Source organism: Lactuca virosa, chromosome 1, assembly GCF_052849685.1.
Source record: "Lactuca virosa cultivar CGN04683 chromosome 1, Lactuca_virosa_CGN04683_v6, whole genome shotgun sequence".
Taxonomy (NCBI): Eukaryota; Viridiplantae; Streptophyta; class Magnoliopsida; order Asterales; family Asteraceae; genus Lactuca; species Lactuca virosa.
The window spans coordinates 42,773,353-42,792,836 of record NC_136426.1 but is presented as its reverse complement, the minus strand read 5'-3'; positions in this window follow the sequence as shown (position 1 = coordinate 42,792,836).

The window sequence follows — 19,484 nt, the reverse complement described above, 5'->3', positions numbered from 1 at the left end:
GCAATGGTAGGCCCTTGTGCTGCCAGGTGGCAAGAAATTAAGATTGAACAAGTTCAGTCCATATGAGTTTGGATTTGTCACTAACCTTGTCTTGTGATTATGGTTATGACAAATTCACATGGATAGGAACACATACACCATAAAATCTAAGTGTCATAAGGTTTCTCTCCAATTCATGCAAATGATTATGAGGAAACGCTTTCACTAAGTAGATTTTAAGGAGATAGCGTTTGTGATATTTGCATTCTCAAATTTGATTATGATTACGGAATCCCTCTTTATAGTTCGAATTGTGAGAAATGGCAAAAGGTCTAAACATTTGAGACTTATTATTGTAAGTTCTGAAATTGGTTAGACACACATGTGAGCTATATAAGGAAAAGTGTATGAGTTTAAGAAGCATAGATAAAGTCTTATCGAAGCATCTTGTATCATAAATCTAAACTTTGGTAAGAAAATCAACAAGTATTGATTTCTAGAAGTCAAACTTATTTCTGAGTACATGTCAAAGCTAGTGGGAGCATAAGTGTTATGCTATTAAAGAAATAATTATTATGCTAGTGGGATCATAATCATTATGGTAAGTGTTGCAAGTTAGCAATGTTAATTATAGAACACAAAAGTTTCAATTCGCAAAGTTGCAGAGTTTGAAAAGTTGTTTTGCTATAATTAAGGGAGAGGAACTCATACTTCATTTCAAATCTAAAAGCTTAGATTGTGAGATTTTAATCAAATTTAGTCAAGGATATATATGAATGTTATGTTGGAATAGTTCAACATAAGGAAATTCTATATATGGAAATATTATAGCAAGAGAATGGTAAAGTATCATGTATTTATGTAAGACATTATGAATCGTATCCCATTTGCTTCGGGTATAGGATCGATTGCATATGCTATAATATTTATGTGTTCTGAATTTTCCAAATGCCTAGGGCATTAAGAAGGAAAAAAGGACCAGAACCGGATATGACTAAACAATTGCTGAGAACAATCTAAGGTTCGCCAAAGATTGGTTGCTTGTGGGCAATTGGAAGTGTTGTAATGGATGGACCATATTGACATTATTATGAATAGACAAGATTCTATTAATAATGAGCTGTCATATGGCAAATATGGAAACGTTTCCATAATGGGAGTTGGATATTAAGAATCTATGTGTAGGTTAGAAACTTTTATGCAAGAAGGATGTTCAAAGGAGTGTACTTTGAATTTGAGACTTCACTTCCTTGGAATGTTTTGTTAACAATCTCCAAAGGAATACTTTGTAATATCATTGGAAAAGTCTCTGTGACTTCTGTACCTCGACATTAAGAAAGGAATCATTGCATAATACTTTAGAATTTGACACATTCTAATAGTGGCAAGAATTTGGCATTCTTACACTTGCGATAAAGATTTGGAGTTGTGAAATGAGTTTCATTGAAGTTGTATTCAATTGATCTATTTCACAAAGAAAGGACCATAGGTAAACATAGTGTGCATGCTTGGAGCATGGGATAACTATTGTTTTAATTCAAGTATTAAGTTGATAAATCGAAACATTATACAATGAATAATGTGTAATCAATATGGTGATTAAATAAAAGGTGTTTTATTTATATTCAAAAGTTATAAGACCATATTGGATTCTATTATTCTTGTGTTTCACTTTGCATGTTTTGACTTCCCGAATAACTAGATTATTCAAACTATCCACAGTCGATCATACTTTGGAAGTAAGTATTGAAGTTAGACTGCCATGAATGGGTCTATAGATTGTCTAAAGGTGTTTAGACATAGCACAAGTTTGCTGCAGTATTCATGAGTACTCCTGTAATAAGATTTGAGTATTGGATTAAACCCACGCTCATTTAAATCACTTCATGGATTTTATCACGAGTAATCATGAGATGATAATATCTTATATTCTTGAAACCATGACATGTGAGTTGTAATTTACAAGTCGGTTGCACATTGACATATGTAAACGCACCAATAGCTTGGTGTTATAAAACATATTATTGTGTGTGATTTGATGAGTAAATAGAGCAATCACATGAGTCGAATTTTATCCGTTCCTTTTACCCAATGTGGGATAAAAGCGATATATGTGGGCCTCTCGATGATTTAGTGATGACAAACCTAAGCGCTTGGCCAAGCCTGGACTGATTTGATTTGTTCAATTAGTCGGTCGTCATAAATCGGAAATCGGGAAAAAACACATGAACAAAGAGAATGATTATAATCCATGTCTCAGTTCATACGATATCTAGAATGGATGAATATATGATCTCTTATCTTATGGACGCGTTACTAATAAGATCAGAGTTCGACAACGGTCTTTTTGAGAGCTACGATTGCCAATCGGAGTTTGAAGTCGTACTTGCAATTATATTTATTAGACTTATCCAAGTGGGAGACTGTTAGATTATGTGTCTAAGCCCATAACTATAATTTGTATGTACTTGACCCGATTCAACATGGTCCATTTGGGTTGTAACACTCTGGAACAATTTGATAGGATGGATATTTGAGAAAGAGGTTATTTGTGATTTATTAATATATTATAAGTATAATATATTAAATGAGAAATCATATTATTTAATTAGTATTGATCAAGAATTAATTTGGAATTAATTTAGTGATCAAAAGAGACTAATTAAATTAACGAGGACTGATTATGTAAATCAGTGATACATATGGTTTGGGCTATTGATCCATGATGGACTAAGCTTATGTGAAAGTCCATGAAATATTAGTCCATATGAATTATGGATCATAAGCCTAAGTGTAAGAATTAGGGTTTGCTTATGACTCTTGGAATTCTACACTATGTATGTATTCCTCTAAAGCCAAAAATCATGCAATATGTGTTGTTAGAGAATCATAACCGATTTTGAGTCTCCAACTTCTCTCTCAAATTCCTCCTCTTGTTCTTGGTTTGTTATAATACATTTGAGGCATCACACTTGAGGTGCTAGGCTCTTGAAAGACCAATTCCTACAAGCTACAACAAAGAGGTAATCTTCTAACTTACTTTTATGATTCATATGTCAAATCGTATGCTAGTTGTAGGTTTCAAGCTTTGGAAAATTTTGTTGCATGTATAACTAGAGAAAACTTAGATCCAAAGCTATTAGGGTTGTATGTGCACCATATGAGTGTTATAGTACTCAAAATACAACACGTACTACCTTCCATACCTACCCATATTTGTCTTAAGTATCATCACAACGCCCTAAAACTATACATAAGCATGGCATGCGCTCAATCCTCACTCCTAGAGGAAGGCTAAATATCTCATAACTGGCGAACTCATCCCAAACAAACCATACATGAAACTTCCACCAACCCTGCAGCACTCGTGTATGCTAGCCATACATAACGCTGGACCCTATAGACTTTCGAATACCTGATCCTACCCTAAGCCCTTCATCAGATGAGAACAGGAAGTAAGGCCAAACCAAACATTCTCAGGCTATAAGATCTTAATTATGTACAGCCGTGATGCATGCACTAAGCAACTATAGTAATGATGTCAATTCCATATAAGGAAAACCCTAGGCTACCAGACATCATATAATTAGGAAATTCTATCATGCAATTCCTGAAGATCCCTAGCCTAGTACTAGCATGCTGTTCTAACATATCACATAAATCAAATAATCCGTAAGGTATTTTGGGGTCTATCCGAGAGCTCCGGCTGATTGTACACTTGCATCCTCCTTTATTATTTTGAAAACATTTTAAGAAAATCGTTTTAAATTCTTGTCCTCAGTTTGAGACTGGAGACGCGCGAGTGTTTCCTCCAATTCACTCAAACCAAGGCTCTGATACCAACTTGTAACATCCATAAAAATTACGCCAAATTTAAACTTTTAAAACATTTCAAATCCAATTGATTATTACAAAACTTGTTTTCAAAATATCTAGTGTCAGAGTATCCCAGAATCAAATCATAAAAATCATAGGAGGTGTACGATCACGCCTTCACCTTCCCGCGATCGTCAGAAGTACCTGAAACAAAATCAACAACTGTAAGACCCAAGCTTAGTGAGTTCCCCCAGAATACCAACGCCATAAAGATATAACCATATCATATAAACAAATAAAACATGCATAATGAGCCATCAGTCTGACTGGACCGCCCTGCAGGCCATCTGTCTATCTGGACCGCTGTCCGAGCCATCGGCACGTCTGGACCGCCTCTTAGGGCCTTCAGCGTATCCGAACCACTCGCCGGGCCTTCGGCCTGACTAGTGTGCCCTAACCGGGTCTGCAGTCTATCCGGTCCGCCCTGGGTGTCTTGCCCTACTGCACTAAGCAGGACCTGCCTCAACCCAATCCCACACCCAACAAACATGTGCACATAAATATCATACGCTAGCATGCAATAACAGATAGTCCTACAGATCTAACATATCACTAACATGGTAGCCATCCTATAACCAGGATACCGATCTAACCGATCAATAACATAGTAACCATCCTATAACCAGGATACCGATCTAACCGGTCTCTAACATAACAACCATCCTAAAACCAGGATGCAATCTAACAGATTACTAGCATAGCAACCATCCTAAAACCAGGATGCAATCTAACAGATTAATAACATAGTTACCATCCTAAAACCAAGATGCAAATGATAAAGGGTCGGCCTTGGTGTCGTAGACCCTGTTGATATAGTGAGGAGAACTCACCTCACAAGTAGCTCGACTCGATAAAGTCAACTCCACCAAATGCAGCTCCAAATACAACACCTACATCCACCGATGACTCACTTCCATAAATTCCCAGATTACCAAAATACCCCAGAGGTCAAACTGGTCAACCATTGGTCCAAGTCAAAGTCAACGGTCAAAGTTAACAGTCCATGTTGACCCAACTCGTCGAGTGCAGCTAGCAACTCTTCGAGTTCATTAAGAACTCAGAAAGTCATAAAACCCTCACTGACTCGTCGAGTTTTCGACCAACTCGTCGAGTCCATGCATGTACAGAAGTCGGGGAAAACCCTAACTGACTCGTCGAGTCCTCTTACTGACTCGCCGAGTCCATGCAGAAACCAAACAACGGGAAAACTCTTCCCAACTCATCGATTTGGCTTATCCGACTCGTCGAGTTCATACAGTCCATTTCTTGTCCAGATGATTTTGAGCCACTCTAAAGTTCCAATTGGTAGATCTAGTCTCCAAGGGCCTAGTTATCACGTAAATTTGCAAACTTTACATGCATGCAAGGTCTTAAGATCCAAAACTAGGCTAAGGAAGAAGCTTAAGGCAAAGAGAAGGCCATAGCTTGACAAAGACTCAAACTTTATGACAATAAGGGGCTAAAGGAGTCTAGATCTGAAGTTACAACCTCAGATCTTGCCCCAAAACCAGAAATACCACAACAATACACTAAAAAGGGTTCTAAACCCATGAATGAAGAGATCTAGCTAATGGAGAGCCAAGGTAATGACTTGTTACCTTCAAAGTGATGCTAAGATGGAGTAGAGTTCGGATCTACAACTTCTCCTTGTTCCAAGATTCTTGAACTTCAAGCTCTTCTCACCAAGATCCACCTTCCAAGCTTCAAACACACAAATATGGAGAGTAAACATGATTTAGGGTTTCTGAGCTCAAAGGGGGCTGTAAGGGAGGCTAATGACCCTTTAAATAGGGTAAAAAAACCCTAGAAATTAGGGTTTCGTCCACTAGCTCCAACTCGTCGAGTTGTATCCTACAACTCGTCAAGTTGGTAACTTAAGACACACGGCCAAATTCGTTCCTACTCGACGAGTCAGGGCATCCAACTCGTCGAGTAGACCTTTCAAAATGGAAATATGGTTGTAAAATTTATACTTGAGAGTCGGTGTGTTACATCATCTCTTATGATCCCTCGTGGATCCTTAACCATTCTTATTTTATTGAATCCCTCACAGATTCCTTACTCTTAGTCCCTTACAGATTATATCTAAGTTCTTAAAAGGACTCTTGTCTAGTTCCACTCATGGAAGCTTTTCTCTATCTTCTCTAACCATAGTCTTATTCCCAAAGGAATCATACTCTTTTCCCCATAGGAACCATTTTCTTATTCCCAAAGGAATCATACTCTTGTCCCTATAGGATCCATACTCTTATTCCCGAGGGAATGATACTCATGTCCCCGTAGGAACCATACTCTTATTCCCGAAGGAATCATAATCTTGTCCCTGTAGGAACCTGTAACTCTTGTCTTCGAAGGAATCATCTTTCTTAACATCTCTATCTTTGACATGTGACTCATTACATAACACTTTTCCCACTGACAGTCAATCTTTTTATCTTATCAATAAATACTCTACTACTCATATAGTATTTAATCTTTATCTATATCTGATAACATATAAGTATTCTATACAATAACATTAATGTCTAGACATACATATATTCTGATGATTAAACTACATATAATCATACTATGTCTCTATCTATATTCTCTTTGGTATCAATAAATACAATGCTCATCTACTACTCATACATAGGGTTATATTGCATGTAATCCAAATTTCCCTTTAACTACATTTTACAAGTATTACTCATAATACATTTATCCTTCTTTTACCCACTTATGCATACTTTAGTTATACATACATGCTCAGATACATGGTCGTACATGTATAACAACATTTACACATTCTTACATAGGATTATAACCTATATAATCATATTCTCTCTTCCTCTATGTCATGCTGGTACATGACTCTTACATACCAACATACATACTTATATATATATATATATATATATATATATATATATATATATATATATAACATAGTCTAAAGTAAGGTTGTAAAAGTCATTAGGCGGTGGTCGGGCGGTCGACTGTGGTTAAGGGACTAACATGTCTAGGCAGGGATTAATCGGCGCCTAGGCGGAGACCCTTAATTGTAATAGAATTTACTTTTTAAAAATTAAACATTACCTATATCCTAACAAAATAAGTAAATATCCATAAAACATTCTCATATTCTGTAGTATAAATATTTAAATCATCATATATACTAATTTTTAGACTAATTGCGGATCTTTTTAACAGTTTTCGTCATCAATCATCATAATTTAGTCACTCAAAATCATAAATTTGACTAATCAGGGATTATTTTTTTGAAAATTTTGTCTGTCTGACTTTTCTATCGGCTTAGACTGTCTAGACAGCCTAGGACTGCCCAGGGCCGGCTAGGACCACCTGCAACCGCCCAGGATCGACTCCGCCTAAATCGACCAACTAGCATTAATCGTAGACAATAAGAGGTTGCCTAGAACTTAGGCAACGCCTTGGCCGATTTTTACAACACTGGTTTAAAGAGTGTGAATGAGAGTAATAACTCACCGTATCAGTTATTAAAGACTAACTGTCCCAATTTCTTCAATTCTGCCATTGATGCACCCGGATCAATCTCCTTCACTCTTAGGCTTATTCATACACATATACAAGCATCTTAATATATGTATTAGCCTATTAAGAGCTTAATGAATCTTTAAGTCAGAATAGCCACTTAATGGATCATAATTCTATATTTTGTTCTCTATCTCTTAATGAATCTTTAAGTCAAAATATATACGCCCTTATTTTCTATAGCTTCTCTCTCATCACTAGATCTAATTGTCCGTATGGTTCACATTTCTTTTCTTTGTGGTAGGATCAGGCCTAATATAGACCATGGAGTAGCTTTTAAATTTTATGACGTAGTGTAAGTTTATGAAGCCAATGATGGATGGTTTTGAAATGTAGAATTTATGCATAGTCATACATATTATGTAACGTCCGTAGATCAGGGCTAGTCAAATTAGAGACAATGAGCATCAAAAATGACTTTTTGATAAAAGATTATTTAGAATGAATAAATCTTAAGTAAGTTGTAGTGGTCGTGGCAAGGTTTCCGAAAATATAAAGAATGCCGAAATCCAAGTTATAACGAAGAAGTTATGACCTGTCGAAGTTTCGCGACAGAACCGGCACGGCGCAGCGCGACATAAATAGTGAATTTACGTTAGAGTGATATTTGGCCTTAGAGATCTAAACGAAAGTTGTAGAATACGTTAAACCGAGAGCGTGCATAAAAAGAGCGTCCAAATCTGACTTCGTATGAGGAAGTTATGATTTTTCTAAGTTTCAGCTTAGCAGTATGTAGCCTGAAATTCGATTTTGAGATCGAGTGAGTTCTATCCGAAAGAATCTAAACGAGAATCGAAGATCTCGTTTATAGTAGTGCAACGGTGAAAAGACAGTCGAAAACGGACGTCAGATGAAGGAGTTATGAATTTCTAACGGAGTTTTTCTGTCCCGGCCTACTAAAAATAATATATTAATAATATATTAAAAATAGAATCAAAATTAGCCGACAAAGTCTAAACGAGAGTTGTAGAGCATAATCTCACCTACGCGTGGATATAAAGAACGTCGAAAACGGAGTTCGTATGCGAAAGTTATGAATTTCTGAAGTTCGGGGCGCGAGACCCCAAAACTGTCAGAGACCACGACGTGAAAACAGTGTTCACGACGTGAAATGTCTTCTGACGCCTCCTGGAGTCTGCCAGACTCAACTTGCGATGACGCATGCAGTGACGATCAAGCCCACGGCGTGAAAATACTGTTCACGACGTGAAAATCGAAAAATCAGCCCTATAAATAGAAACCGAAGGCAGCCGGTTTTGGTTGCTAATTTCTCAACCTCTCTCCTACTCTACTCATCTTTAAGCCATCTTTTAGCCCCCCCCCGAAGCCCCGATATCATCCTTGATACCCGAAGCGAGTCCCGGCGCTCCGAAGATCCCAGGAAGAAAAGAGTTTCAAGCCGAAGCTCTGCCCGCGAGAAGCCCGGTGTGTGAAGATATCCCGGTTTCATCAAAGAATAGTACTTGAAGAGCCGTAGTGTTGTCCGATCATCGTCTTATCAAGTGAGTGTATAATCCCTTTCATAAACACGATTTTAATACGAAGTATTTGCTATGAAATACGTGTTATGTGTTTATATATTGTTTGTTTATTTAAGGTGGGCGTGAAATGAATGTTTTATATAGGTTCTAAATGAGTTAACATGTATATGTATTTTAGATCTACAAATATGTTGGGTAGAACATGGGTAGATGGAATAGTTGGTGTGTAATGAAAGATGGTATGAGTGAACCTTGGTGACTATGGAGTTAGCGCCTGTTAAGTGAACCTTGGTGACTATGGAGTTAGCGCATGTTATGTGAACCTTGGTGACTATGGAGTTAGCGTCTGTTAAGTGAAACTTGGTGACTATGGAGTTAGCGCCTGATAGCTATGGATCCAGTATCTGAGAGATAAACGTTGGTAGCTATGGACTTAGTACCTGATAGATAAACTTTGGCAGCAATGGACTTCGTGCCAATTCCTTACGTAAATCCTTAGGAATGAATGAATGAAGGATAGTTGATTCTTAGGGTAAAACCTTAAGAGTAAAAAAGATAATGGGGATGGGTAATTGGGTTGATTGTTTGATGATTAAATATAATAAATATAATATTGTGGGATGAAAACCCTATATGCTCACCAGGCTCCCAAGCCTGACCCACTTAGTTTTCTTTGTATCACAGGTATCGATACGAAGACATATTTCACTGAGAGATTAAAGGAGATGTAAATCATTAGTGTAAATAAATGTAAGTTCTGTTTATGCTTATGTGTCTGTATCGGAACATGACATCCCGAGATTTTGTTATATAATGAAAATACATTTCTTTAAGAAATGATTTGATAATTTCTTATCATATTTTGTTTTGGGAACAAATTCTGCAACACTTTTCTTTAAAAGGATACTCTGGTTTTTAAAATAAAGCATAAACAAAATCGGTCTTTTCTGGCCGTGAAATTGGGGATGTCACATATTATCATCGTCACATAGATGTAAGGCTGAACGGTGTCTTACCACCGGTAATGTGTGCCACCTAGGCTGATGGGGACATGTTTGCCATTTTTGTAATTTTCAAAATTGATCAGAGTGTGGTGTTGATGGTATTCACCATGGGTAAAGAAGAGAGAGGGTAGAGAAAGAAAGACAAATCCCATCATTTTCCTTACATTTGCCACCGGTAGAAACCCACCGCCGGTATTATACCGGCGGTAAAAATCTTGCTGCGGCCCGGTGTTTACCGGCGGTAAAGGAGTCACCTCAGCATACCTCCGGTGAAAAATTTACGACACTGCTTAGACTAATAGGTCGCACAATTTGGGTAATTGATGAGAAACATTGATCAAGAAGAATGTATTGAAAAAGGAAGCCAAAATGAAAGATATAAAAATACTTAGACAATGCATGTGATAAGAATATAAAAAAAAAATTAAACACCTAATTATTTATGAGAAAATTATAAAAAATTTCCATTTTTTCTAATCCGTTCGTAGAAAATAGCCAAAACTATCCAAGATAACAAAAATAATCACTACAATCGCAGATAGATTAGGGTCATCTGTTATTTTGCCTTCTCATCTACGAACGTACAAGTTGTTAAAGCAGACTCATGCAGTGGGGAGTTGTATGTTCGCAGATGGACCTGTCCATATGTGAACATGGGAGACCATTTGTGATTTTAGCTTTTTCAGGAAATAAATACCTTAATTTTTTTGGAACACTCATTTTTCTTGATTTTTGTTGGGGAAAAGTCTTTCATACAGACTTTTCCAAGTGAAAAAAATTGTTGACGTACAATACAAAGGTACTAAAGATGCATCAGAAATCAGTTTTATAACATATAAGTCCCAAAACTATGGATCTTATACGATATCAATCTTAATTGCTTAAATAATGCGGAATATTAATCAAGCAATGGTTTAGGAACACACAAAAACAACTTCAAATGCACACGATTATATTGATTAAATCGTCTGGTACATGTGAATCTTCTCTTGACAACCGTTAGACACACAAAATGAACTCGTTAACCTAAAACTCTAAACGATAGCAAATATATATACAACCAAAATACAAGGCCTTATAAAAGCCCAAGCACAGCCCCTTAGAGCGAAATCAAAAGATGATTTTTGTCCACCTAATCCAAACCGAAAACACCATAAGCCCAATAAATAACAATAAAACATATAACTAGCATAAACCATAATTTAGTCCTAACAATCTCCCCCTTGGTTTATTGCTGATTTTTTTTTTGTCAACGTTTCTTTGCAAGATGAACATCTAATCGAACCATTGTAGCAGCCCACAACTTTGTCTCAAAAAACTTGGGTTATGAATATCTTTTGTAACTTGGGTTGGTTTAACGGTTGTAGCTGGCATTTGTATAAGGTCATAAATCAACACTCCCCCTTAATATATGCGTTCGTGCTTCCTTGAAAATAGGGAGGAATCTGATTCTTCTTTCTTACTCTCAGATGGTGGTTCTGTGGTTACAAGAACTGTTTGGGGAGGAATCCTCGCAGCTCGATGTAGTTCTTCTATGTGAGCATCCATCTGGTCGGGTGTTGGTACATTTGACTTCTTGAATAAATCACTTTCTCTTTCAGTCTTAGTCGGTGTAATCATCGCTTCATTGAATAGCTTCGTCATTGGTTCAAACACAGGAACGTCTTGAAAAAATAACCATTACTAAAAATTCCCTGTGGATCACAGAGTCATAAAGACCCTTTTCACCACAGTTGTTCAAGGACCCAACCTTGGCTCAAAAGGAGACTACCCGCAGTATCCGTGTGAACACGGAGGAACGCACTGCGATTTGTTGAGTATTGGAGAACTACTCATGGCTATTTTGATGTTACCCCGTGTATATCCTTGATCAAAGATCTCAATACAGTTTTTCAAGTTAACAAGTTAACTTGGCCCTTAGCGAGACGTTCAGCGATAATCGTGCCTTGCGAGGTGCATCGGCCTGGTGCCATGACATCTTTTAGACTTTTAATTCCTTAAATACGACAGTCCTTAGAAAGATATTGTCTAACTTACAATGTGTACAGTTTCTATCCTTCAATTTCTTGTGAAAATAGAGTGAAGTGTAATGACCATCAACTCCTTTCCAAGTTTCTTCTCCTTGCTCAGAAAATTTCGATACAGTCTCCTTGAGTCTCTTTTTTTTTGACTTTGCGCTTTCAAGACAAACGAAACTTTGAGATAAAAAATAAAAGTAAAAATAAACTTAGCACACAATAGAAATAACTAAGAAATCAAATAAAATTAAAAATACACTCAAAACAATGTTTTTGGTTTTTTTTTTTAATTTTTTTGAAAAAGAAATAAAAACATAAATAAACATATTTTTGGATTTTTAAATTTTCTGATTTTTGTTTGGTTTTATTAATTCTCCCCCTAGATTTTGTTGGATTAATGTCTAAGTCCATAACTATATTTGGTATGTACTTGACCCGACCCGGCATGGTCCATTTGGGTTGCACTTCACCGGCACAATTTATATGGATAGTCTTTTGAGAATAGTATATTTATGATTTATATTAATATATTATAAGTTCTAATATATTAATATGGAATCATATTATTTAATTAGTATTGATCAAGAATTAATTTAGAATTAATTAAGTGATCAAAAAGAACTAATTAAATATGGACTCTTATATATATGGAATGGGTCAAGTTCATTTAGGTTGGGCTAAGCTTTCATGAATGGTCTATGGAGCTTTTAACCCATGGATCCTATGTAAATGAAAGGTCATGGGTATTAGGGTTTACATGGATATAACCCTAATCCTCCATAATATATAAAGGGGTCCTTGGCTCACAAAATTGGCACAAGTGTGTGAAAATAAGAGTGGGCCGATTTTAGTGTGCATACATATTCTCTCAAGTTCTTCCAAGGTGTTTTGGTGATTTGTGATTCCATTTGAGGCTTCCACACTATTGGGGCTAAGCTCTTAAAGCTTGAATACATCAAGCTACATCAAAAGGTATGTCATCTAACTAGAACTTTGTAGTATAGGTGCTTCATAATATGCTAGTTAGGATGAAACCTTGGAATAGTTAATATTTGCATGTATAATAGAGAAAACATAGATCCAAGGTTTATAGGGTTGCATGTACACCATAGGAGTGTTAGAATGCTCAAAACCCAACAGATTTTTGCATAGAAGAAAAATATGAACAAATTTAACAAAAACAAAAATAATAACTAAATTTAAAACTTTTTGGGATCAAAGTTGTCAAGCAATTCAATATCGTTTATCAGCACACACCTGCATGTTTAGCTCTGGTCAATCACCAATATTGTGGTCCACTTAAACACAAAAGATATCTGTAAGTTGGACAGATTATAAGTGACAAGACATTGCTACTATATTCCTAAATAATATTCCTAAATAGACCATTTTGCTGATGACGACCAAGGATATTGTTGTCCACTTAAATTCAGTAGATAGATCTACAGACAACCTTTAGTTAATTCAATTTTAAGTGCACTAGAACGTGTTCCCCAGTTCACGACATACCCTAGCAATCAAATAATTCCAAAGAGCTCTTTACTTTAGGTGAGTGCTTAATTATTTGACAAAGAACATAGATATAAAGATGCATATGTTGTGCCCCAGGTCGGATCTCTTCCAATCACGCAGATGGGACAACATATGAATAACACATATAGAGGGATAGAGAGATAGAAAGTTGCATATGTTGTGTCCCAGGTCAGATCTTCCGATCACGCAGAGGGGACAGCATATGACTGACATAGATGGATAGAGAGAAGCATAGATAGAGATGTATAGAAATACAGGTGCATATGTTGCGTCCCAGGTCGGATCTTCCGATCACGCAAAGGGGGCAACATATGAGTGACAGAGAGGATAAGAAAGAAAAACAATTTCACACCGATATACTTTATCAGAACCCCCCAGTCTCTCTATCAGCACCAGAATTAAGGACATAAGTTTGTACATCGAAGAAGTGTTGAGCCATAGTTCTAGATGATAAGTAACTTTAATGTATCTCGCAGGCTCCCTTGTTTATCTCACTACTCAATCTATCCAAGCATCGTATGGTCAGTCCAAAAGTAACTATCTAAGTCCAGATGAGTTAACATTGTCAAGTCCTTTCGTTGTCAGCTATGTCTGGTCCTTTTGTTTGAATCCTTTGTGCCTACCAATACATTGAACACAGAGTCTAAACAATTTATTTTCAGTTCATTACACGTATTTCAGATTGCCCTTCAACACTAAACTTCATATCACTTCCCGAACACTTACGAAAGAAGACATATTTTTGTATTTTTGATTTTATAAATCTTTTGTATTTTGATTTCTCCCCCTTAATTTGTGTATGGGGAAGAAAGGAAATAAAATAAATGCGCAAATTTAAAAAAAAATTGTCTTCAAAACGAGTCATTTTAAGAAAAACTCAGAAGTATCGAGAAGAAAACTCAAACTGTAATTCAGCAATTGAAGTTACATCTAGATGATCTGAGAACAGCATACAGATGCAACAGCATATTCAGCCTCATCTGTGTTTCAATTTCGAAACGAAATTAACAGATTCAACACGCCGTTAAACACGATCCCCATTTATGATCCTTTCTTTCTTCCTTCCTACAAAGGACACATGCTCTCAATGAAGATTCTGAATATCGTACAGATGAGAGATGTCTCCTATCATGTGTCTGGAACAGCCACTATCAACAAACCGATGTCTGATGATATTCCTCCATAGCTGCTTCAGCACAGAGTGCGAGATTAGTTGGTCTTTGGAACCCAATCCATTTTGAAACTAGGTTGACCTTTATCATCTACACAAGGTACTCTTTCCCATGACATATCGTGTTTGTCACACACAGAAGATGAAGAAAAGCTAGAATCATTAGATTATTTGGGAGTGTGAACCTTTGGTACCCATCTGTAGTTGGGTTTAATCCATTTCTTGTTTGATCGGATGGATGCCTCAGCACTTGCTTTAGAACTTAAAATCGGTCGCCTAAATGACTTCGACCTAACCGATCTTTGTCTAACAGAACCATCTTTTGAATTTGGCTTCTTGTCAGACATTCCCTTATTGTCCTTGGGTGATTGATTCTTGCTCTTCTTAGCATTCCAGTCACCATTGTGTGAACGTGACCTCGAAGGGTTTCTTTCGGAGGATCTCCCTCTTGGCATATTCTGCCAACCTTGTGCATAGTAGGGGACATATGCACGATTTGGACAATTTCTGGCAATGTGTCCAGGTGTTCCACAGTGGAAACATGTATGTTTCTTCACGTAGAAGTTGTTTCTGCCTGTCCCTGGTAGCGTGCCCATGTCTTGTCTCTGATTGTTCCCACAAGCACACTTGCAGCAAGCAGTCTGTTTTGCTTGTTTTGGTGGCATGTATTTACCAACAACAGGTTTATTAGAAGTAACAGAATTAGAAGCAACATATTTAGAGTTCAAAGAGACATTGGTTTGACAATCAACATAATTAACAAAAATAGAATTATTTTTGTTCTCCTTGTTCTCATCTTCAACTACTTTACATGCACATGAAGTAGATGCATTAGTATCGTTCAACTCAATATTCTCAGTTGGGCCAGATTGTTCAGTCTTAACTGAAGCTGGTACAGGGGGCGAGCCAAACTGAGCAGGTATCTCTACCTCATTGGTTTCAAGTGGGGGGGGGGGGTATAGTTATCATTGAAGGGAGGTGGAACACTGTGATACCCTAGACCCTTATTCTGATTATCTTTAAATTTTAATTGTTTCTCAATCATAGTCTCAACTTTCTTGCTTAACACATCAAACTTTATAAAATTAAAGTCTGCATTTTCAAACTTATTTTTCAATGTGTCAAGCTCGACAGTTAGACTGACAATCTTTACTTGAGCATAATCATAGTGTTCACCTTTAAAACTATATTCTTCCTTAATCCTTTTTAAATCTTTTGTTTGGGCCTCTAAATTTTTTTTAATGGTTTTTGGGTCTTTCTAAGAGTATATCCTTCATATTTAAGGTCTTCAATGTCCCTGATTAATAATTCATGTTGATTGCGATAATGTTTAATTTTAGTTTCACAGGACTAAGAGCATGGGGTTTTACTTACCTATTTTGCGGTAGACTCCATTTGAATAATATCAAATAAAAAGAAATTAGCCGAAAGCACCAAAAATCAACAAAGATTGTTGACCGAGAACAAATTGAAAAACAATACCGAGAACCAATTGGATTTGGCCGTGATCAAAACCGAAATCAATTAAAAAATAAATGGAAATCAATTTAAAAAAATATGACCGAAATCAATTTAGTAAAATTATTTGACCGAAATCAATTTAATCAATTTTAGAATTTGAACGAAATAAAAAAAATTGATAATTTAATTGAAATTTCAATTAAAGGAATGTGATTTGAAATTTGGAAAGGAATGTGAATTAAGAATCGATTCAAACAACTAAGAATAAAATCCAATAAATAATCGATTGAATATGTTGAATTAGTTTGTCTTGGAAAGGAATGTGACCGAAATCAAAAATATCTTTATTTGACCGAAATCAAATTTAAAAAAAAAAAAAGCAATAACATTTGCCGAAATCAAAATTTGTTTAATGTTTGTCATATTGAACCGAAATCAAAATTTGTTTAATGTTTGTGATATTTGATCGAAAACACAAAACAAAAATTGAATCAAGTGGACCGAAAACAAGGGAATTATTTGAAACAGAAACAAATCAAATTCCTTAAAATACGTGATTCACTTGATAATGTTCAAAATATAATCCCGACGAATCAGAAGAATATGCCCAAAATTCATGATTAACACGAAGAACACCCAAGAACAATTTCACTAAGAACAGAAAATTTTATCAATTTAACCAAAAATTTCGATTAAATCAATAATCCAAAACAAAAAAATAACGAGCCCAAGGTCCTTGAATCCATTGATACCCTTTTCTCGCTCTTATACCAATTGTAAGTCCCAAAACTATGGATCTTATACGATGTCAATCTTAATTGCTTAAAGAATGCGGAATATTAATCAAGCAATAGTTCAAGAACACACAAAAACAACTTCAAATGCACACGATTATATTGATTAAATCGTCTGGTGCATGTGAATCTTCTCTTGACAGTCGTTAGACACACAAAATGAACTCGTTAACCTAAAACTCTAAACGACAGCAAATATATATACGACCAAAATACAAGGCCTAATAAAAGCCCAAGCCCAGCCCCTTAGACCGATATCAAAAGATGATTTCGGTCCACCTAATCCAAACCGAAAACACCATAAGCCCAATAAATAACAATAAAACATAAAATTAGCATAAACCATAATTTAGTCCTAACATAACACAAATCATATTTATATCACAATTGTCTAACATATTTATATAATACGTGCATCAAAAATCAGATGGCTACAAATATAAAATATGAAAACCATATGTACAACCTCACAAATACAGATGTACAAGTTCAACATGGATGGAGCTAGTAAGGGTTGTCGGATGCTTTCCCCCCCTCAACATCTTTTATAATTCAAACTATATTATAAATAAATATTGAACCTATCACTAATTTGAAGTCCACGTCGGTTTTTTGTTGCTAGATCCCGCCCCCCCCCCCCCCCCCCCCCCCCCAACTTTTTAAAATTTCAATTATTATAAAGAAAAGTAATGAGGCTATACTATGACTAAAATTGAAGCTCGCAACTAAAATTCTACATTTATTTTAGTTTATGTCATTAATAGCTCTTTTAACTGCCAATTAACGGGTATATTAAGTTACTATTTTCTTTCTATTCGTAGTAGTGGTTTAATTAAAAAATGTAAAATTTAACTCCTACTTATATGATTTTTTTCTTAATCAGTTTTGTTTCTAATTTTTTCATTATCATCCAAGACCTTTGTCGGGCATAATATAAGCCACCCTTATCCTCAAATACTGGATTCGCCCCTGAACTTCAACATGTATTGGAAATTCCCCTGAACTTCAAGATGCATTGGAAATTAGTTTTTTTTAACACAAATCATATTATTATCACATTTCTATAACATAGCTCCTTCCGAGAGACTTTTCCCCAACAAAAATCAAGAAAAATGAATGTTCCAAAAAAATTAAGGTATTTATACCCTGAAAAAGCTAAAATCGTAGATGGTCCCATGTTCACAGTTGGACAGGTCCATCTGCGAATGTACAACTCGCATATGCATGGTAGTGTTTTAATAACTCGTTCGTTCGCGAATGAAAAGGTAAAATCGCAAATGACCCTAATCCATCTACGATTTTAATAACTACTTTTGCAATCTTGAATCTTTTTTGGCAATTTTCTAAAAACGAATTAGAAAAAATGACTATTTTATAATTTTCTTATTATTTAATTATCACTAACATATGCTACCTATATTATATGAACCCCATTTTACTACAACAAATACAAATTTTGATTATTTATTGTTATATATCCGATTCCAAATTGCATATCAACACGACGGCACAACCAAGTAGAATTCCTTAAAATCTTCCAAATACTTAAAGAAGTTTTAATTGCAGTTTTTATAGTTATATTTTACATATTAGTTATTTATAAAAACTGATATATATATATATATATATATATATATATATATATATATATATATATATATATATATATATATATATATATATATATATATATATTTGAAAAATTAATTTTTTTAATTTCCAAAAATGGATTTTCTCCATTTTTTAGTACAAATTTTGGACTCTAAATATAATCAAAACGAGTTATTGATTATATATTCGTGTTCTCCTCCGCGATATCTTCGTTTCGATATATCACACGTCCAAAACGGATTAAAAATGAACGACAAATTACTTGTCAAAATAGGGCAATTGGAAGAGAAAATAAATGAGTTAAGTGGGTTTTAAAACTCATCCCACATTGGTGGGAGAATGAAAAGGAAATTGGTTTATACCTACAAAGACTAGCTATCTTTGTAAGACTTATTCGAACCAAGGCTTTCTCTTGCGTGCGCACGCAGGCGGATGCAAATGTGAGCCAAATTGGCTGCGGGCCACTGAACTTTTGTGCGGGCACGAATGCACCACTGGTCGACCAAATGTAACACCCCGACTCTTAGCTATAAACTTTGCAACCTTATGTTCATTTTGAAAGGTCTACTCGACGATTTGGATGCCCTAACTCGTCGAGTAGGAACGAATTTGGCCGCGTGTCTTTAGTGACCAACTCGACGAGTTGGAGGATACAACTCGACGAGTTAGAGCTGCAGGATGAAACCCTAATTTTCGGGGTTTTGCACCCTATTTAAAGGGTCATTAGTCTCCCTTAGCCTCCCTTACAACCCCCTTGAGCTCAGAAACACTAAATCATGTTTACACTCCATATTTGTGTGTTTTAAGCTTGGAAGGTGGATCTTGGTGAGAAGAACTTGAAGTTCAAGAAGTTTGGAACAAGGAGAAGTTGTAGATCTGAACTCTACTCCATCTTAGCATCACATTGAAGGTAACAAGTCCTTACCTTGGCTCTCCCTTAGCTAGATCTCTTCATTCATGGGTTTAGAGCCCTTTTTAGTGTATTGTGGTGGTATTTATGGGTT